This window comes from Setaria viridis, chromosome 4, assembly GCF_005286985.2.
Source record: "Setaria viridis chromosome 4, Setaria_viridis_v4.0, whole genome shotgun sequence".
Lineage (NCBI taxonomy): Eukaryota > Viridiplantae > Streptophyta > Magnoliopsida > Poales > Poaceae > Setaria > Setaria viridis.
In genome coordinates, this window is record NC_048266.2 from 26374048 (window position 1) to 26397793 (window position 23746).

The following is a 23746-nucleotide window of genomic DNA, read 5'->3' on the forward strand; positions in this document are numbered from 1 at the left end:
TCTTTTGGACAGTGCTTGTTGAGGTCGGTGTAGTCGACGCACATTCTCCACTCGTTGTTTTTCTTACGAACAAGCACGGGGTTGGCGAGCCAGTCAGGGTGAAAGACTTCTTTGATGAACTTCTTTGATGAACCCTGCGGCGAGTAGCTTAGCTATCTCTTTTTTGATTGCTTCTCGTCTGTCTTGAGCGAATCTGCAAAGTCGCTGCCGTTTTGGAGTGGCTTTGGGGTCAACATTAAGAGAGTGCTTGATCAGTTCCTTGGGCACGCCTGGCATGTCAGTTGGTTTCCAAGCGAAGATATCATGGTTGGCCCGAAGGAAACTGACGAGCGCGGATTCCTATTTAGGATCTAGCCCTGTTCCGATCAGGGCTATCTTGAAGGAGTCGCCCGTCTGAAGGTCGACTGGCTTGACGTCTTGCTCACTTGCGGGTTTCACCTTTGTGGACCCTGACTTATTTTCTGGGATCTTGAGTTCATTTGGATGGAGCTTCTTTGAAGCTGTAAAGACTTGTTGCATGGGGCTAGGTGCTTGAGAAGTCGCAGCGATTTCCACTGCTTCGGTGTCGCATTCGTAGGATCACCGTAGATCTCCTCGTAGCGTTAGTTCTCCCTTGGGGCCTGGCATTTTGAGTACCAAGTAAACATAGTGTGGTATAGCCATGAACTTGGCGAGTGCTGGCCTTCCGAGTATGGCGTGGTAAGATGTCTCAAAGTTGGTGACTTCAAATCTGATGTACTCGGTACGGTAGTGTTCCTTATTTCCAAAGATAATTGGGAGGACGACTTGTCCTAGTGGTATTGCTGCGTTTCCAGGTACGATGCCATAGAAGGGTGAATCTGTTGGAGTAAGCATTTCAGTGATGTTAAGGCACATCTTCCGCAATGTTTTGGCAAAAATGACGTTAAGTCCACTTCCGTCGTCGATGAGTACTTTGGTTAGCTTTGAGCCTGCCACAATAGGGTCGAGTACTAAGGGGAATCAGCCTAGTTCTGAGAACTTGGTCCATTGGTCCTTTCTGCTGAAGGATATGGGCACTTCTGACCACTTTAGTGGTGTTGGATCTGTTTGTTCAATGGCCATGATCTCCCTGAGTACGAGTTTGTTGGCTCGCTTGGATGCGGTGCTTGGGATTCTACCAAAGATGACGTTAACTGTCTTGGAGGCGGTCTGGAAGTCGCCTTCTTCTTCTTCGTCGTTGTGGACTTTGTTCTTGCCCTTATCCTTTTTCTTGGTGTACTCCTCAGGGGGTGGTGGTGCGGGTAAATCTTGCATTACTCGGCGCATGCTGTAGCAGTCTATTGCCGAGTGTTTGCTAGTCGGGTGCCATGGGCACTGCTTTTTGAGTAGTTTGGTGAAGGTCGGCCCTTCATCGTTTTTGCGGGATCCCTTTTTTCCGAAGTTGGTCATGGCAGCAATAGTGTTGTCAGGCTTCCTTTTGCGATTGTGATTACTCGAGAAGTTGTTTCGAGTATCATTGTGTTGAGTTCTATCCTGGTCATTATTGTTGTTGTTGTCACGTCCACGGTTGCGGTGGGAGCCGAACCGTTCTCGCTCTTTGTCTTCATCTGCCCACTGTTGCACCATAACTTTAAGGTCTTTGACATTAGCTGGCTGTCGTCGACCGAAGTCTTGATATGTTCGTCGATTGTGGAGTCCATTCTGGAAGCACTCGATGATGTCTGTTTCTGAAATGTCAACTATGGTTGCCTTCTTTTCGAAGAACCGTCGCAAGTAGTCGCGTAAGTCTTGCCTTCTTTTTGCTTAATTTGACTTAAGTCGATCTTGTTGCCTGGTCTAGCCATGAAGCCGGCGTAGTTGTTAGTGAAAGCTTTTGTCAAACCTGCCCAAGAGTCAATAGACTTGGGTTTGAGTGATTCTAGCCATGTCAATGGTGCGGGTTCCATGCAAATGGGAAAGTGGATGACTTTGGTGTCATTATTGCCTCCAGCTGCCTGAACCGCTAAGGAGTAGCATCATAGCCATTGGATAGGGTCTTGCTTGCCATCGTACTTGGTAATTCCTGTTGGCTTGAACTTGTCAGGTAGTCTTGTCTTCATTACCCGATTAGTGAAAGCAGGAAAGTGTTTGTAGTTGTCGACTTCACGCTCGCGCCGACTGTTGAGGATTTCTCGTAGATCACTGAAGTTCGACACTTCGTGGTTCTTCCGAGTAGGGCGAATACTTTTTATCGAGTTGGTGCAGCTGGCCTCTCCAACATCCTTATGGCGTGTTGGGGCCTTGTGTTTGCTTGGGCCTTGGCTGTGTTGCCGAGGCTGGTTGACGATTTCATTGTCGTTTCTTGGAGCATCGTTGTTGTTGGCTGCAGCACCTCTGCTGCCTTCTTGGTGAGTTGTGATGCGAGGAACAGACGGAATTGGTGATTCTTTGTCGAGTAGCTTGTAGGCTTGCTCCGCGACTTGTGCGATTAGTCCGTTGCCGCGCTGCACGAGCTGAGCTGTGGCTTCATTGTCCCTGTCTTGAGGCATCAACGTTGCTAAAAGATTGATTGAGGCGATTGCCGCAATTGGGGTATTGTGCTCTTGAGCCTGAACTGCGTCGAAATCTCTTTCGAGGTTTGTGATGGGAATATTTCTGGCCATCGACTACCGTTGCTCAGCCCGAGTAGCGTTGCGCATCCTTCTTTGGTTTCTTTGATCAGAGGTTTCATTTTGGGGGGCGTTAGCTGTAGACTCGTCTTCTAAGATGTTGTCGAGTTGTGCTAATCGCCTAGGGGTTCTGTTCTGGCTAGTACCCGGGTTGTTATTTTGAGTAATAACAAGGACTTCCCTGTCCGGATACTAACTTCCGGAACTTGACGTTGCAATCTCTGTGGAACTTTCGTCGCAGTTGGATGGGAGTGGGACACCCTCTTGATATGGGAGGTTGTCTATATGAGCAACAAGGTGCGAGTCGTAGTCGTGGGCAAGAAGAGATGGTCTCAAACCAGGCCAATGTACGAATCTGCCTTGTGACATTGAACTTATTACCAATCCTTGGGCTGGACCAGATAATGGTATCTCTGGCAGATAAACCGAGTCGGAGTCGTCATCTTTGTCGTGCCCGAGTTCGAGTTGAATTCGAGTTAGAAAACCCTGGTGGACTTCGGCTGCATTGCGAAGTCCATGCGGAAACCATTTTGGAGTCGAAGCCGGCTTGGGAAGTGACTGGGACCAACTAGTCCGAAGCGAAGTCGAGTCCGACGCGTAGTCGAACTCGAAGTTGTCGACTTTGAAATCTTGGTTTTTTCTGACCAGACCCTCTGATTTCTTCTCCTAGGCGTTGATGATCTGGCATCGGAACGAGCCAGCACCATCGGCGATGCAGAGCTAGGATCCAAAAATGAAGGTTGCGCCCGCTTCGATGATGAAGACGGGCTTGATGATGATTGTTGCCATTGAGTTTGCGCTGAGAAACTCGACGAGTTCCCCTACCTGGCACGCCAGCTGTCGGTGTTTTAGACTGGCAACCCGCCTAGGGGGTACCCTAGGTGGTCTTTTGTGTGGTAAGGATCGTCGAGAATCAAGGAATCAATGGTGACGCAAGGAACACGATTTAGACAAGTTCAGGCCGCTAGATCGCTTAATACCCTACGTCCTATGTGATGGTTTGTATTGATTTTGGATGAACCAGAGTTGTTGTGTTTGAGGGGGGTCCCTGCCCGCCCTTATATGCACCGGAGGGCAGGGTTACAAGTCTGAATCCTAGTCAAGTACTGCTACAGAGTTCTACTTGGTATGGCCTGAATAGTTTTCTATACACATACTTGACTAGTCCGAGTGGGATACGCCTATCCCTTGTCTTGATCATATCCGAGTACATCTCTTAGTGGGCCGTCCAGGGTCTACTCGTGGGCCTGGGATGCATGCTTGATAGTCATTGATGACCATGAGAGACCATGACACTGCTGCAGTAGTTCCAAAGCATCCATCCTCACATGCTGCCAGTAAGCTCACTAAGGTATGTGCAAGGTAACCCACAGTTCACCAATCATTCCCTAATTTATTATCTCCTTGTGAGTATAGCTTGAACATAAAAATTCATGCATCCCTTATCTATTTTTTTCATATGCTCTGGTTTGGGTGTTCTCCCATGGTACATCCATAGGCTTTTTAAATTAAGCATGGTGCTTAGGTTAAAATAGCCTTCTTATACATAGTGTCGAGTTTGATTAATGAACTGTTGAGTTAATATTTTCATAAACACTAGATGTATATTTTTTGTGGACTAACCTGTAACAACCAGGTTGTTAAAGACTTAAGAATGGCCATTAAAGTGTTAAATTTGGATGGTAAGAAGGTATTATGGGCCAAAGTTAAATTTGGGTCAAATTTGACCAAAAATGCAAATTCAAGAATCAAATCTAAATAAATTTTAAAAAAATATGAATTCGAGCCTCGAAGGTATTTAGAATTTGAAGGAATCAAATTGGAAGTCAAATTCAAATCATAAGCATCTCAAATTCGTAGTCAAAGATGGATTGACTTGGAAGTTACTGTTCATGGTCTGAAAATACGAGTCTAAAACTAGTAACAACTAGCCAGCTTTGAATTTAAATTCTGCAAGATTTTTCATTGAAGCTGGGAGATGTTTTGGGACACAAGTGGACTCTGATCTATAGTGAATCTATGGGACCTGTTATTGGCAACAGAAAACAAAGAATCCATATTTTAAATGGGGTACAAAGTTTGAAAGTTGTGCAGTTTCTGACTTAGCTGCTGAATTGAATCAGGTCTGAAAACAATGTCAAGTATGAAACTTTGAAATTCATTTTCGGAGAATTTTTCATATACAATCTGAAATACTTTGAATCCCAAGTGAACTATGATGTCCAATAAACATTTTGAACATGTTGTTCGACAAGGAAAGAAAGGAATTCAAATTTATCTGGAAGCTCAAAGTTTGAATATTTTACTGTTAGTTTAACTGATGAAACTGAATGGCAATTGCCAATTCAGTTATATGGACACTGAGAATTGGTCTACTTTGGCTTTAAATCTTGGAAGATTTTATATCTAAGAATTGGGCTTTAAGAGGCAAAATGGAACCCCTATCATATGGTTAACAAATTCCAGTAGCTGTTGGGCAAAACCAACTGAGTTTGAGTAGTTGAATCGAAGCTCAAAGATTGAGCCATGGACTGTTGGGAAGTTTCTGACGAAACTGAATGGAGGGGGGGGTGATTCAGTGCTGACTGAATAGAACAATAACCCGACTTTGGAGCAGAAATTCATAGTGATAGGGTGATCTTTTGATCTCGAGGCAAATCAATCAAATATAGAGCACATGGTCCTCTACAACCTTGCTTAAAGGAAATCCAAGAGCTTGAATTGCAAATCAAGCACAAATTTGAGTTGGCCGTTGGGTGATTTGGGGGAAAAGAAGGGGGAGAACACACATGACCAGCTGCCACGCAGCTGCTTGCCGCTGATGGCAAGAGCGGTGCCGCCTTGCCACACACCCGCAAATGCAAGCCGCACGAGACCAACCAAGCAAGCAGGAGGTGGTGCTCGAGAAGGCGGTGAAAATTTCATATATTTACCACTCCTGCCACCAACGTTATCTATTTTCACCGAGCTCATCTATTTTCACTGCGCCACCGGTCACTGTTCTACTCTGCCGCCGTCCCACCACCACCAGCCAGTCCGCTCCGCCAAAAACACCACCTTGAGCTCCTGAACCCGTCCCGCCAGTTGTTGTCCAGCCACTGTCCCCACAACCTCGGTTCGCCGCCACTTTCTTCCTTAGTGCCGGCCGCCGCTCGTGTTTGGTAAGGGTGCAGCCATGAAGAGCTTGGTACAGAAGTTATGGTCATTTTCCGTGGGTTTGGGTAGGTCACGCATGAGCTCTAGATGGAGGAAGTTGTGCTTGTTGGCTTGGGGCCCGGCCAGGTTGGCCGGAACGCTTGCGCCGCCGTGCACCGTTCTTCGTCCATGGCCGCTTGCTCCGACCACAGTTAGCTTGGGTTGAAGGGTGCACTGCACTGCTTAGGTCGTAGTAGAGCCTTTTGAGCTGCTTGTTGCCTTAGGGCTGCTGCCAGCGAGCTTTATGCAGCCGGTCGACCTAGGTCCGTCGCGCCGCCGTCTGCCTTACACCGTTCACCATCGTTGTCCAGCAAACCACCTCTAGCATACGTTCAGGGAGTGCGGAAGGATGTCACGAGCCTAGTAGGGGTGTCCCCATCGTCGGGAACGTCACCGGGCCTACCCACCGGCCAAGCCTCGGTCAAGGCCGAGAGTTGGTCTGTTGACCTGGAACCCGCGTGTCAGTGTGTGGGGGTCGGCTGGGGTTGCGTGAGAAAGGTCTAGAAGGGGGATTTTTGGGGATGATGTTAGTTTTTGATTTTAGAAAATAGATTTAATTCCTTTTTCATATGTAAATCATTATAATTTGTAGAATTGTCCAAATTTAGTGAAACCAATTTTATTAGGTGTATTTTATTTTCTTTTATGCATTAAAAGTTCTTAAACTCTAGGATAAAATAATAAAAATTTAAGTATTTATTAATGCCTTTTGATTAAGGTATTTAATTAAATACTTAATCTTTATGAAATGAATAAAATTCTGAATAATGTTTTATTATTCACAAATATTTATTAATCCATAGGATTTAAGTTTTCCAGATTAGAAATTAATTATAATCCTTTTCTAAATAAAGAAAATGTTTAAGTTAGGCTAGTTAAAGAAATTAAAATTGTGGGTTAATCTTTATGGGTTCTTTATGGGTAGATTAGTGTTGGCTTGCAACTTTATCATGAAGATAAGTTGTATAGTCTTTTGTTTCAAAAAGTTTTGCATCTCTGACTATGGCCTGCATCACATAGTAAAAACATAAGCCTCAGAAGTGGATTTCTTGGATTTCTTAGAAGACCCTCAAGAATTTGAGGAGGTTGTGGAATTAGTCCCTTGTGTGGAAGGTTCTTCAGAGGATACTAACATTTTTGTGGATCGAGGCAAGCCCCGGTGCATTTAAGCCTATCTACTTTCAGAAATTATTATTCATGAGTCCAATTATTGGTTATTTGCTTATGCATGCATTAAGTCTAGGAGTTGATTGCAACCTACTCTTGTGCATGATCCCACCTTGTTTATAGGACATCTTTGCCACATGTTCAATTAATTAGTAACTACCCTATGCTTAGCAATGCTTAGATATCTTTGAAGTAACTTGTGTTACTCAACCACTTAAGGTAAAAATGATCATACATGTTAATCAAGGAAACTAGCCTGGAATTTTGAAGATGGGGACAGAAGCTAGAGATCGTAGTTTTGTTCACTAAGTTTAATTTGGTTAAGGCCCGTTCGTTGTCTTAACCTTTGATCAAGTGATTTTACCTGGTTGTTGTGTCCTTGTGTCACTTACTTGTCTATTGGAAGAAGCACCTAGGTACAAAATGAGTGTGTGGGGGGGGGGGAGCCACGGGCTCTTTAGAGCTAAAATGATGCATAAACACCCACAAACAGAGTACACCACACTACACTAGCACGTATGCGAAAGGGGAACCAGAGCTAGACCCATAGGGGTTCAGCCAAACCCATGGTTCGACCGACCCAGGGGGTGGCCCACTTAGAACCCTCTCCATCCATCGCGTCGATTTGTCTCTCATTATCCCTAATCTTCCTGATTCATGAGTTTTAAATGAATTCTAAATCTGATCCTTTAAATCAAACTCAAATAAAATGAATCAACATGCTCCACCTACTCTACATGCTTTCTATGGTTGGCTTGCATATGTTTTATTCATGCTTATCATCTTGGTGCTTGTGAACAAATATGTTTAGGACAGCATGCTCATCTAAGTCGTTGATGTGTGTGATATGGTTCGATGATATGAGCTTCGCTCTGAATGCTTAAGTGCTTGGGAAAATTTATTTGAAAATATAAAAAGCCTGTTGCAAGGTCCTCTTTGATATGCCAAAGTCCTACCAAAGCCATATGATTAATTATCTTGGAAAACCTTATGCATATGCTGCTTGTCTTTGCATTGAGCTTTGTCAAATTGTTGTGACCTGTGTGAGAATTCTTTTCATGATTTCATGATCAAGATCAATGTGCACGCCATATACCCGCTTGCTATGCTTCTATGAGAAGTTAGCATTGTACCATCCATTCATTCCACAAAATAAATGTCCCACCATATGTGTTGGTCTCTCTCTCAAGTTATTGTTACAAAAGAGACATGGGGAATCACAAAAATATATGTATGGACACATGAAGGTCCAAGGTAAAGAAAAAGAAAGATAGCCATGTTCTCAAAAATATTTACAAAGAGGAGTTTACATCCCATTGCCCATATACCATCCACCATATCCATACACGTGCACATCTTGATCTGATGGTATGACTTATTTCTCTCCTTGGATCTGGTTTTTGACTTTGCAATAAATGTGATGCAAGTATGCTTTATCTTTCATACCCACCCTACCTTGAGCTCCACATACAACCATCATTAGAAGTAGGATGAAGAAAGGCAAGTCAAATCCCTTAGTGAGGATATATACACATTGAGTGATATGAGAGAATTAATTGAGGAGCTAAGCATGTTTCGATTTTGAAAACGTATTGAAAAATCCAAAGCTACTTGACATAAGGAGTTGAGGTGACTTGATTCAAGACTGTTCCATTCCTCAACTACCCAAGATGGCATGATAGACACTTCAAAGTTCACGAGTGCAAGGTATGGTTTGGAATATCTCTTATGCTCTCTTCATATCTTTGGGAGTTATGTTTCACCTTATTCCTTTATCCTTCACTTGAGGATGAGCAAAGGCTAAGTGTGGGGGTGTTGTTGATAGCTATTAAGTACCAAATCATGGTTGTCAACTCCTACATAGACACATAAAGAATGAGCATCAACATTAGTGGTAGGAGTTATAACTAATGAATTCCACAAGTGTTGGTGAATATTTGTATGCAGGTGCATTGAAGGAGAAAACACACCTCAAGAGTAAGGAAATATACTCTCAACCAATCAGGAGCAAGCACAAGGATCCCTGGACCCACAACCGGGAGGAAATCAACTACATTCACTGCCAAGCACCCTGTACCCACATGAGGACCCACAGGGTAGTGACCCAGAGCAAAGGCGGTGCGAAAGGCAGTTGTGGGGGGTTGGCCGAACCCCTGGTTCGGCCGACCCCTCTTGCCTCCTCTCGTCTCCAGTCGATGTGTGGCAGCAGTTGACGGTTTCCCCAAGGTGGTTGTGGAAGATTTCCCAAATATTCTTGCCCAGAACTGACCCCAAGTGCCTGTAAATATGAGGGGAGGGGTCTCATTTCAAGACAACAACCAACAAGCACCACCACACCTTCCACTCCTATCAAGAGAAGAGCTCCATGGTGAAGCTTTGCTTAGGCTAGTGCTTAGGATATATAGAGAGAGAGGGAGTAGTTCAGAGGAGTGCGGAGTCCCTCAACACTCTACTCTGGCCATGTACCTCTACGGATGCTAGCTTCCTTTGTAGTAAAGTAAGTGAATATTCATGATTCCTTGTCTAGTTTAGTACTTATATCTAAGTGAGATCAGTTCTCTCTTCTTGTGGGTTCGTTGCTCTATATTTATACAGAGTGTCGTAGTCTGCTATGGGTCGACAAATGTAGTTAGATTATGGTAGTAATCAATAGCATAGACATGGTGTCTAGGCTAGGGGTTATCCTTGGTTTGCCTTGTATCCCAGGGATTGCTAGCGGTAGGTGGCAGGTAGTGACAGCCATGGCCATCTTTTGCAATCCCCCACATTCGAATATAGCGTAGAGCTGTTAGCCGGAGTCATTTGGCAGACTAGGGGTAAGCCAGTGCCTGAAGCAAGTATTTTTGGACCGAGAGATCAACCTTAACTTTCCTCAACCACTAATCTTAGGAATCCTCTCTACCCTTTGCCTACCATGTCATGTGTGTCCTTGGATACTAGAGTGTAGGTATACACACACGTTGATGAGGACATCGCCCTGCTGGACACACACAAGTCATGGTCTTCCCAAAGTCACAAGTCATCACCAACTAGGTCGTCGTGTTCGGTTCGGATTCAGCCGACACCCCTGCACAGTTTGGGCCATATCTCCCTCATACGACATCAAAAAGAGGCGTTCTTTGATGCGTTGGAAAGGGAACAATGATGTTGTTCTTTTGGTTCTAGTACTAGATCAAGAAGGTTCATGGATCATTCTATGTCACCACGACAAGGTGCTGTGTCACCTATTTGGGCCAACTTGGCCTTGTATCGTGTCTGGCCTTAAGCCCATGTTGTGGGCGCCTCCCCCCTGATCGTCCCCAACCCTAGGACGCCCCTTTGGGTATAAAACTCAGTAGCGGCTGCCTTTGGAATTTGGTTTTTGTTTAGTTCTAGTTTTCCATCGAGAAATTGAGATTGATTCATTGTAACTGTGGTAACAAATCCGTTTATAGTGATCCAGGGCTCCTGTTCTTGTTCTCCTCGCCTGTGACGATTAGTCCATTCGAATCAAGAGCTTGAACCCCATATTGATCTTTGCTTCATCCATATTTGCAATTTTAGATTGCATGTTTACTGTTCTCTTGCTTATGTTTTTTGATTCGCTTGCAGGGAAAGCCTTTTCGGCGAGGTCAATCAAATTGTTCTTGGTTGAGAATCAACCGAGCAGTGGTGTAGCAGTTGCAGGGTTCGAATCGTGTTTGATTTGAAGTTGGATCGTCAACGTTGAGTCTCCACCAAATCGATGTATAATCGGAAGATCGGACCAGTGCTACATCAAGTGGCATCAGGATTCCAGGTTGGCCGTGAGGTATACTATCATGTTTCCCCTTTAGATTCAATTCGTTTCATCACCTATAGTCCACCCAAAAACCCAAAAATATTTACACTTTCCGCTATCCTATCACCTTTTAAGCCATTGCAATTTTCGTTTAAGATTCGCTTTGTTGAGATTGTGTCCGTGATCGAGTCTTGTTGCTAGTTTAGGTTGTGATTCGTGGTTGTAGTTCAATCGTGCCATTGCTGTTTGTTTATTTCCACTGCTATCCCACCCACCATTAGGCAAACAACAAGTTGAGCCACCACATTACTTGACTTGCCCCGCTAGCCGCCTTGAGTGAACTCTCGCCGCGCAAACCCTAGATAGGTTGCAAGCCGCATTGTGTCACCTTTGCATCGCAGCCCATCTTGTTTCATCTGGCGAATACCTATAATTGCATACCACGAAAGTTTTGCCCTTGGATTTGTTGCTGAGAAGCTTTGCTCAGCCGTGATCGGTGTTGCAAGGATAGGAAAGCTTTGCCCTAGCCGCCATCTTACCAGCCAAGTTGTGCCTTCCAAAAACCCTGCTTCGGGCGACCTTCATTAAAATAGGCATAACTTTTTGCTCGGAACTCCGATTGAGGTGAATTTTTTTTCAATTTTTCAGAAGGAAATTTTACACATACAATTCAACCCCTTTGGTGTTTTTGCACTTCTCAGAACTCCAAAAAAAACATCAGGAAGTGGGAGTTTTCACGCTCCTAAGTTGTTTCACGGTTTTCAACAAACGTGCCTATTTTTCTGTGGACAACATCACACCTCTATTTAAGGTGAAAATTTTTGTGGTTCCATCTTGTGTGATCCCTGTTCGGAGAAAAATATAACAAAAATATTTGGGAAAAATAAAAAAGTGGATTCCTACAAGTTCTGGAGGGAAAATTAGGGAAAAGAATAAAACCAATTGCCTGAGTTGCTCTTTGCTTGTTCTGTGAGTTCTATCCATCATCCCTTGTTTCAACCTGTTGTGCTACGCCTAGAACATGCCTTAGCCGGAACTTGTGACTTGTACTTTGGATACTTATTGAACTTTGCTAATCTGCTTCGGCTATTGCTAATCCATGCTGTTGTACCTACCCATAGCTCCACATATACTTCTGTCAACTCAGGTTCACCTTGCAACTGTTACACCCAAGCTTGACAACAGATTGTGCCACCCTATTAGCTTTGGTAAGAACACTTGCAATATGGTGGTAAGCCACCTGAGATATTGCATTCCACTTTCTCCACCGCCTAGTAGTTCCTAGTTGATAGGGATAATATTTTGGTGTTGTCTTTTGCTGTCTTCTAACTATGGCAGGGAAAGGATTGGAGTCCCCCTTAGACTTCAACGAGTGTGTTTCCAAGGATGAGCTTCAAAGGCTTCTTGATAAACAGCACGCATGTATTGCTGAGAAGTTTGATGATATGATGCACAATGTCACCAATCTGGTCACTTGGCTTGAACATGTTGAGCAATGACCTCCCCCTGACCAGCCACACCGCCAACCCGTCCTTGTGTTGATGGTGAGGTGCATGAAGATGATGTTGATCATGATGTTGATTTTGATGATGGTGATTGCGACGCGGACCGTCTTCGGCGTAATCGTTATGGTATGGGAGGTAATCATAATCGTGGTAACAATGATCCTTTTGCTAAAGCTAAATTTACCATGATTCCTTTTGCTGGTAATACTGATCGTGAGGCATATTTAGATTGGGAACTTGCTGTCGAACAAAAGTTTAATTCTCATTTAGTTCCTGCTAAGCATAGAGTTAGACTTGCTACTAGTGAGTTTACTGGGTTTGCTCTCTTTTGGTGAAATGATCTTTGTACTACTGCTAATAAGCCAATCCTACACCTCAGACTTGGAATGCATTAAAATGACGTACGAAATCTCGTTTTGTTCCTCCTTATTGTCGGGCATGCACCCTAGGCCCACGAGTAGACCTTGGACGGCCCACTAAGGGGCGTACTCGGACACGATCAGAACAAGGGATAGGCGTATCCCACTCGGACTAGTCAAGTATGTATATGGAAAACTACCCGGGCCTTACCGAGTAGAACTCTATAACAGTACTCGACTAGGACTCAGACTTGTAACCCTGCCCTCCCGTGTATATAAGGGCGGGCAGGGACCCCCCTCAACAACTCCAGTTCATCAATACAAACCAACACACAGGACGTAGGGTATTACGCGATCTAGCAGCCCGAACTTGTCTAAATCGTGTTCCTTGCGTCACCATTGATTCCTTGATTCTCGACGATCCTTACCACACAAAAGACCACCTAGGGTACCCCCTAGGCGGGTTGCCGGTCTAAAACACCGACAGCTAGCACGCTAGGTAGGGGGCTCGCCGAGTTTCTTAGCGCGAACTCAATGGCAAAGGTCATCATCAAGCCTGTTTTCTTCATCGAAGTGGGCGCCACCTTCGTTTTTGGATCCTAGCTTTGCATCGCCGATGGCTCGGGTTCGTTCCGATGTCGGATCGTCAACACTCAGGAGAAGAAATTAGAAGATCTGATCGGAAAAAACTAAGGTTTCAAAATCGTCGAGTTTGAACTCGACTACGCATCGGATGCGACTTCGCTTCGGACTAGTCTGTCCCAGCTAGTGCCCAAGTCGGTTTCGATTTCAAAGCGGTTCCCGCACGGACTCCGCAACGCAACCAAAGTTCACCAAGGCTTTCTCACTCGAACCCAACTTGAACTCGGGCATGATGAAGATGTTGACTCCAACTCGTCTTATTCGCAAGAGATAGCATTATCTGGTCCAGCCCAAGGATTGGTAATAACTTCAACATCACAAGGCAGATTCGTCCACTAGCCAGGATTGCGACCATCTCTTCTTGACCGCAACTACGACTCCCGCCTTGTCGCCCATATAGACAACCTCCCATATCATGAAGGCATTCCACTCACTTCCAACCGCGAGGAAAGCTCCACACAGATTGCAACGTCAAGCTCTGAAAGCTACTACCCGGACAGGGAGATACTTGTTATCACTCAAAATAACAACCCGGGTACTAGCCAGAACAAAACCCCCAGGTGATTAGCACAACTCGACAACATCTCCGAAGATGAGTCTACAGCTGACGCTCCTCACAATGAAACCTCCGAGCAAAGAAACCAAAGAAGGACGCGCAACGCTACTCGAGCCGAACGACGGCAGTCGATGGCTACAAATATTGCCATTACAAATCTTGAAAGGGCCTTCCACGCAGTTCAGGCTCAGGAGCACAATACTCCACTCGCGGCTATCGCCTCAATCAACCTTTTAACAACGTTGATGCCTCAAGATAGGGATAACGAAGCCACAGCTCAACTCGTGCAGCGCGGCAACGGACTGATCGCACAACTCGCGGAGCAACCCTACAAGTTACTCGACAAAGAATCACCAATTCCATCTATTCCTCGCATCACAGCTCACCAAGAAGGTAGCAGGGGAGTTTCAGACAACAACAATGCCCCAAGAACCGGCAATGAAGTTAACCAACCTCGGCAACACAACCAAGGTCCAAGCAAGCACAAGGCCCCAGCTCGCCATAACGATGTTGGCGAGGTCAGCTGCACCAACTCGGTTAAAAGTATTCGCCCCACTCGGAAGAACCACGAAGCGTCCAACTTTAGTGATCTGCGAGAAATCCTCAACAGTCGGCGCGAGCGAGAAGTCGACAACTACAACCACTTTCCTGCTTTCACAAACTGGGTAATGAAAACAAAACTACCCGAGAAGTTCAAGCCAATTGGAATCACCAAGAATGATGGCAAACAAGATCCAATTCAATGGCTACGATGCTACTCGCTAGCCGTCCAAGCAGCCGGGGGCAATAACGACACCAAAGTTATTCACTTTCCCATATGCATGGAGCCCGCACCACTAACCATGCTTGAGTCACTCAAACCCAAGTCCATTGACTCCTGAGCAGACTTGACAAAGGCTTTCACCAACAACTTTGCCAGCTCCATGGCTAGACCAGGCAACAAGATTGACTTAACTCAAATCAAGCAAAAAGAAGGCGAGACCTTACGCGACTATTTGCGACGCTTCTTCAAAAAGAAGGCTACCATAGTTGACATCTCAGAAACAGACTTCATCGAGTGCTTCCAAAATGGACACTACGATCGACGAACATATCAAGACTTCAGTCTCTAACGACCAGCTAATGTCAAAGACCTCAAAGTCATGGTGCAGTAGTGGGCAGATGAAGAAGACAAAGAGTGAGAACGGTTCGGCTCCCACCGTAACCGTGGACGCAACAACAACAACAACAACAACAACAACAACAACAACAACAACAACAATGACCAAGATAGAACTTGAAACAATGATACTCGAAACAACTATTCGAGTAATCACAACCGCAAAAGGAAGCCCAACAACACCGTTGCCGCCATGACCAACTTTGGGAAAAAGGGACCCCGTACAAACAATGAAGGGCCAACCTTCACTGAACTACTCAAAAAGCAGTGCCCATGGCACCCGACTAGCAAGCACTCGGCAATAGACTGCTACAGCATGCACCGAGTCATTCAAGACTTACCCGCACCACCACCTCCTAAAGAGTACACCAAGAAAAAAGATAAGGGCAAGAACAAAGTCCACAACGACGAAGATGAAGAAGGCGACTTCCAGACTGCCTCAAAAACTGTCAACGTCATATTCGGCGGTATTCCAGGCACCGCATCCAAGCGAGCCAACAAACTCGTACTCAGGGAGATCATAGCCATTGAACCAACAGATCCAACACCGTTAAAATGGTCCGAAATGCTCATTTCTTTTAGCAGAAAAGACCAATGGACCAAGTTCTCAGAACCAGGCCGTTTCCCCCTAGTACTTGATCCAGTCGTGGCAGGCTCAAAGTTAACCAAAGTACTCATCGACGGCGGAAGTGGACTCGACGTTATTTTCGCCAAGACATTGAGGAAGATGTGCCTCGACGTCACTGAAATGCTTACTCCAATAGATTCACCTTTCTACGGCATTGTGCCCGGAAATGCGGCTATACCACTAGGACAAGTTGCCCTTCCAGTTACCTTCGGAACTAAGGAACATTACCATACCGAGTACATCAGATTTGAAGTCGCCGACTTTGAGACATCTTACCACGCTATACTCGGAAGGCCAGTTCCTTCTCCGAACGAAGACTTGCTCCTATACATCTCAGCTACTACTCATGTCATCAGCACGACAATAGTAGTTGAACGGTCTGAACCGGGCCACGCTTACAAGGTCCAACGACCTGTCTACTTCGTCAGCGAAGTACTCTCAGACTCCAAAACTCGGTATTCACCGATACAAAAACTCTTATACGCAATTTTGCTCACCTCCCGGAAACTGCGCCATTACTTCCAGGAGCACAACATCACAATCATCTCTGACTTCCCGCTCGGCGAAATTCTCCACAGCAGAGATGCCACGGGTAGAATCTCCAAATGGGCAGTTGAACTCGGAGCTCTCACCTTGGACTTCAAGCCAAGGACAGCTATCAAATCCCAACCTTTGGTCGACTTCGTAGCTGAATGGACTGAAAATCAAGTGTCAACACCAGTCGAACGGCAAGAACACTGGGTAATGTACTTTGACGGGTCCCTCAAACTTGAAGGGGCTGGTGCAGGCGTATTACTCATCTCCCCCAGGGGTGACCAGCTCAAGTACGTACTGCAAATATTCTGGGAAGCATCTAATAACGAAGCTGAGTACGAAGCACTACTCCACAGCCTTCGCCTTGCAATCTCCCTCGGCATCAAACGACTACTGGTGTACGGCGACTCTCTAGTCGTTATAAACCAGGTCAATGACGAGTAGGACCGGAACAAGGACAACATGGACGCTTACTGCAAAGAAGTCCGTAAACTGGAAAACAAGTTCTCAGGCTTGGAATTTCATCACATCATCTGCGACAACAACATTGCCGCTGATGTCTTATCTAAAATGGGCTCAACTCGTGCAGAGGTTCCAGCAGGAATTTTCGTACATGAATTGCGCAAGCCATCCATATCTGACCAAGTCACACCGCTAACAGTCCCGACTGCTGACGTCTCTTGAGAAATCATGATGATAGAAGTCGACTGGAGGTCACCCTTCATCGACTACATCAAAGATCACCAGTTACCATCCAACAAAAATAAGGCTGAGCAAATCTCCTGGCGAGTAAAAAATTACGTTCTAGTTGGAGACAAGCTCTACAGGAAAGGTGCATCATCTGGGGTACTCATGAAGTGCGTTACCAGAGAAGACGGTCAAGAAATCTTAGAAGAAATTCACAAAGGAATCTGTGGCAACCACGCCTCTTCGCGAACAATAGTTGGCAAGGCTTTCAGAGCAGGCTTCTACTGGCCAATGACTCTGGCCGACGCTAAACAACTAGTTCAGAAATGCAAATGTTGTCAATTCTTCACAAAACAGCAACATGTACCGGCCTACAAGCTAGTCACAATACCTCCAACATGGCCGTTTGCCTGCTAGGGGCTCGACATGATAGGGCCGTTACCAACTGCTCCGGGAGGATTCAACCGAGTACTCGTGGCAATCGACAAATTCACCAAGTGGATCAAGGTCAAACTAGTCACTTGCCCCAAGGCAGACCGGGTCCTCGACTTCTTAGATGAAATCGTACACCGCTACGGTTTTCCCAATAGTATTATCACAGACCTAGGGTCAAACTTCAACAATCACGACTTTTGGGAATATTGCAAGAATAGCGGCATCGACGTCCACTATGTCTCGGTCGCTCACCCGTGAGCCAATGGACAAGTTGAGCGTGCTAATGGCATGATACTTGACACCCTGAAGAAAAGGCTACATGACGTTGGCAACACCAAAGGCGGCAAATGGCTCAAAGAATTACCCAATGCTTTGTGGGGCCTGCGCACCCAACCATGCAAGACTACCGGGCTATCGCCCTATTTCCTCGTATATGGCTTAGAAGCCATACTACCCGCCAATATCATGTGGCAATCACCATCCGTTGAACAATATGACGAAGAATTGGCAGAAGAAACAAGGCGAACAGATATAGACAGTCTAGAAAAAATAAGATGCGTAGCACTAGTGCAATCTGCCAGATACCTTGACGGTCTAAGGCGTTACCACAACCGCAACGTCAAGGAAAGATCTTTCAACTTGGGCGATATGGTCCTCAAGCGTATCCAAGACACATCAGGGTTGCACAAACTCAATTCACCATGGGAAGGTCCTTACATCGTATCAAAGGTTACGGGACCTGGCTCTTACAGACTCCAAGAACTTTCAGGAGAACAAGTACCAAACTCTTGGAATATAGAACATCTTTGTCGATACTACCCATAGCAGCACTCGAGTAATCGCTTCAAGGCAACTCATGATGACTACACGGGCTAACTGCCCGACTAACATTAGCTTTGCCAATAAGTTATCAACTCAACAAGGATCACTGCCCTGGTACAATAAATTCCGTTAAAGTATTTCTTTACTGGGAACTGAAGATACATCTTTAAGATACATATGAGTACAAATACTCGGAATACACAAAAACTACAAGCAACTGCCTATTTAGGGCTGCATTTAAGCCTCAGGCTTTTACTATATCACAAGGCCACTCAGGTCTGCCGACTACAATGGGAAGGGCCCACACGCAAGGAAGCTGCGCAAAACGCAGCCATATCCAGGTCCTCTACTCAAGGCAACGCTAGGAACTCCAGCATCACCACTGCCTTGACAGCAGCAACAATGAATCCCGCGCGACGCGCCTAGAGGGAACCAAGGCTACTCTTTTGCTAGCCTTGCGGAGCCAATCCACTCTACAGCCACACCTCCACCTCTAAGAGAGCGGGATAAAGACCGCGGCACTCATCACCCATCACCCGCCAGTTCCAACGCGTACCCCACAAGATCACGAGCTGCAGGATGAGGTGTGCGACGAAACCTCCTACGAGGATTCTTCTAGCATCGCGGCTATCCCTACGAGCGCAGGAGTCTGTGGAGGGAAGGTGGCCTCAATCTATGAGGAATCTTCTAGCACCGGTGCACTCTTTGATGGCTCTCTACACTCAAACAGAAGCAACTGAAAGCAATCCATTGCTACTCAGAAACTTGGTTTGGCTCGATCTCTAGAAGGCTCTATTTATAGCCGAAAGATGCAACTACCACCTGCCCAAGAGTTACTATGCACCCGTGATCAATGAGTCTGACGACTCTTGACTCTGCCCATGTGATGGCACTTATACCACAAAGGACAAAAGAGTACAGTACACACGTGCATCCATAAAGGACAAAAGAGTGCAGTACACCTGCGTACCCACAAAAGCAGAGTACTCGACAGCATCATGACTACTCGACACTCGGAACTACTCCAAGCCAAGCGCGGCCTACGCTCACACCATTATCTCGGAGGCTTGGAATTTTCCGACCCTCTGCTCAGGGGTCGGGTACACCTGACCCTAGGACTTAGGGTCGGGCGAGGTGGAGCTTCACCCCTCAAGGGGTCGGGCGCACCAGACCCCAGGACTTGGGGTCGGGCGAGGCGGAGCTTCCCCCCTCAAGGGGTCAGGTGAGGCTTAGTTTTTCCCCCAAAGGGTCGGGCTCAGCTGACCCTGGGACTTCAGGTCAGCCAACACAGCGTAAAATTACTCTTCATAAGATAATCAACCCAAGCAACAAACCAATGGGCAAGTATTCATTTGTCAAAAGAATTGTTCAAATCACTCGACACAGATTCAAGCGTACATACAAAGCTCAAGGCTCTTCTGGAGAGACAAACTCCGACATCTTCGATGCAATAGGCTCCGCCTCCTCGAGGTACTGCGCATATGCCTCTTCCGTGCAGTTGCGAGCCACGCCATCACTAGCTGTCGTCAAGTCTGCCCTCGGGTAATAGGACTTTACAACTGCAAGGACCTGTTTGCAAACAGCTTTGCAGAGTCCTGCCACTTTACTCGAAGCAGCCTTCAATCGCTCGACTAGTGATTGCGGCCCTGCGCCTTCTTCCATGGGGGCTATGGCGTTCACCAAGTCTTCAGTTGCTACGGTTAGCTCCTGGAGTTCGCCTCAGAGCCTCCCCATGGTCTGGGCATGGTCCCTGCATGCCACCATGGCCATGGCAAGCATCACGTCATTCTACATCTTCCTGTCCCGCTGATGCTCGCAAGCAGCGTGTGCTTCCGTCAGCGCGGCTCAAAGGCGTTCAGCGTCATCCGCCACTCGATCATGCGCATTTCTCCAATCGAGAACTTGGCTCCTCACAAACGCCTCTTGTTTCTTGAGCTCTACAAGACAAAAACAAGTTCAACAACAGCTGACTATAATGGGAGATACTTGGAGTATGCAAAGTACTCACCTTGATACTTTTTGTTCAGCGACTTGTAGCGGCTCTCCAGTTTTTGCTGCAGGACTGCATGATCTGTACGTTCCACAGCAAAAGACTTTGCTCCAACTTCGTGAACCCTCAGAGCTTCTGTCAGTCGGGCACATTCCTGCTCCAGTTGATGACTTTGTTCCTGAAAAGGTCCGAGCACGCAAGGTACTATGGTCAGTTAAAAGCCTCACAACTACTCGGTCTATGTGACATCTCAAAGGAAATCCACCTGGAAGCTCCGGAAAACACTGACGGCCCTCTGGAACTCCAAGTCAGATGGCAGGCTAAGCACTGGTCTTTGAGTACTCTCCGCAAGATGAGGAGTCGTACCCAAAGTGGCACCTACAACATTTATCATCAGTCAGCTACCTGCTATGACTACAATAACAAGACTACAGAAACATACCTGGAGTAGTCGCCTCTTTGGCTTTCTCAACCCACTACGGCCAGCGATCTGCCAGTGGATGTTGATAAGGTAGCACTTCCATAACCCGATGCAGCAGCGGGAACTTCCACCGAACGGATGACATCTTGAAGCATGGACATGGTAGCTCCAAGACGACCGGTGTTGACTTCGGGTACCTCCTCAACAATTAAATCCTCCAAAGGAGCAGATAATGTACTCGGGGGATCCGGCTCTATCCCTATCTCTACAGGGATAGTCTCCTCCGCATCTCTGCATCAAAATACGTCACTACACGACTTCAAGACAACTTAAAGCCATTCAACCAACAAGAAAGCTCACCGGGTTGAGCGTGGCGGAAATTGCACACGTTTCTTCTCGTCGATAGGCGGTCGAGTACCGGGCGCCGCAGGGACAGCTGGCGGCGCTGTCTTCTTGTCAAGACCTACGAGGCAGAAGTCCAGACTACAATACAACTCAGACATAAAAATTTTAGTCGGGATAGAAAGTTACCTCTGGCAATCATGCTGGACAACAAGGCGCCAGTAGAGACTACTAGTGACACTTCCTTTGCAATACCCGCTACTCCAGCAGGTAACCCCAGGACCGCCTGGTCAGTAACGGTTTGCGCGGCAGCCGGCGGAGTTGTGGCGGGTAGCTCGGGGGCTACTCTACCCTCTGTCGATGGCACCCTCTCTGGCACCGTATCAACATTACCGACTTCTGGGTTGATCACGACCACTTCTTCAGAAACAGCCTCATCATCACCAAGCGTCGTATCAACAACCTTTATGAACAAGACAAATTCGTCACACCAATAGCAAGTTCAAATTCATCAGCTACAAATAATTTCACGGCTACATACTTGGGTACCCCGGGACTTCTCAGGGGTTGAAGCAGACTTAGCCGCAGACATCTTGCGTACTATTCTACGTTTCTTCACAGGAGGAGAGGGTTCGTCCTCTGACTCCTCAGCAACAGCTTCTGACTCTTCTTCCGACTGCGCCAAGTAGCCGGCAAGAACTCGAGACTACAAAAAACTAAGTCGATATTAATAACAAATATCACACAAGTCAAAAAGTACAAGTAAGGTGCAAAGACATACCACTTCTGGCTCATACCAGGCGTCATACTGACGCAGAGCCGTAGGGATTACTGGTACTCCCTGATAGTTCCTAAAAAACTTGGCCAGCAGCGCCTCTACATCATCATCAGATATATCCTCGTCGGACATACGCGATGGATCATTAAGACCTGTATACTCACTTCCCGAGTGAGCATGTTTCTAAAGCGGCTGAACTCTTCTCTTCAGAAAGCTAGCAGCCACATTGATCCCAGTGAGACTGAGTGCCTTCAACTCGGTGATTTGCTGCATCATGGATCAAGCTCGGGGGTGTCTTCGGGTTCGCTCACCCAGTTTTCTGCATGCTTGGGCGCGTGACCAGTCACCACAGGTAGGCGAGGATCATGATTCCCGATGTAAAACCACCTCTTCTTCCACTCCCCATGGGAGTCGGTTAAGTTATACTCAATATACGCGCCCGAGTTCCTGAGTTGGAAACCGATGCCTCCAAAGACCTCTGTCCTATGGACACTAGGCTGCGGCTTACAGCGGAACAGCTTCCTAAACAACTCGAGACTTGGAGGAATTCCCAAGTACACTTCGCAGAGGTGTACAAAAATTGACATATGCAGTACACCATTGGGGTTCAAATGCAGGAGTTGAAGCTTATAGTACTCAAGAATACCTCTGAAGAAGTCGGAGGTGGGCACTACCAACCCCCTCTCCACTAAGTGTGCGCGTATCACTATCTTGCCTAGATGTTCCTCAAATTGCCACGCATTTGGAAATGCGGGGCGCCACTCAAGAATTTCCTTCGGCTGCAGAAGCTTCGCATCGACTAGTGCTTGCATGGCTTCCTCCTTCATCACTGAATGTTGCCACGTTGCTCTAGGTGGTGGCGGCGCAGTCTGGTTTGTCGGCCCCACCTTCGGTGCCGGCAGCACCAATTCTTTCCCCTTCTTGGATTTCACCTTGCCCGTCGTCAGAGCCTTGCCCTGGATCTTCTCGGGTTTCTTGCCCATCTTCTTGGTGCGCATTCGACGGACTCAACCTCAAGCTAGAACGGCACTCTCCCTCGGATCTCTCTCAAGGGGCGACAATGGCGGCGGCGGTATTCACGGTGGTGCAAATATGGAGCAGGAGAACAGGGGAGGTAGAAAAACAGATCTGATTACCGTACGGTGTAAAACCAACCAAAAGGGGACCTTCTAGTTTTATCTCCACCAGCTCCAGTTTCCACGCGTCGGTTACGCAGCAGACGGATTCTAACAGATCAATTGCAGATTAACCGCCTTAAACACTCAACGGCTACTCTTTTCAACAGACTGCTGACCACTTCAATGATAGAAATCACCCAAGTGCTCGGGGCCTGCGAGTACCGTACCCGTTGGTCAGTGTTTTCTTTTTCAAGATTTCCGAGGGTAAAATGGATAAAAAGCTAGTTTGACCCTAAGCCTGAGGCTCGAGAGGTACTCCATATGGAGTGCGATTGACATCGCACTACCATATAGAAATCTCGGAACAGAAACAACTCGAAGGAACAAGAAGAGTACCTTCCAGCCACGCGACAGTACTCGAGCACTTCGGCTTGCAACCTCTACGACGAACTACTCGGATAGTGTCCGCAGTACCCAAGACTGTGGCGCACGACTACAAAGTACTCGGGGGCTTGTCGGGCATGCACCCCAGGCCCACGAATAGACCTTGGATGGCCCACTAAGGGGCGTACTCGGACACGATCAGAACAAGGGATAGGCGTATCCCACTCGGACTAGTCAAGTATGTATATGGAAAACTACTCGGGCCTTACTGAGAAGAACTCTATAACAGTACTCGACTAGGACTCAGACTTGTAACCCTGCCCTCCCATGTATATAAGGGCAGGCAGGGACCCCCCTCAACAACTCCAGTTCATCAATACAAACCAACACACAGGACGTAGGGTATTACGCGATCTAGCGGCCCGAACCTATCTAAATCGTGTTCCTTGCATCACCATTGATTCCTTGATTCTCGACGATCCTTACCGCACAAAAGACCACCTAGGGTACCCCCTAGGCGGGTTGCCGATCTAAAACACCGACACTTATTACCAATGTGATTTGCGTATGAAACTACAAACTTTAAAACAAGGTGAAAAGGAGTAGAAGAATATTATTAGGAATTGCTTATTGGATTAGCACATTGTGATATACA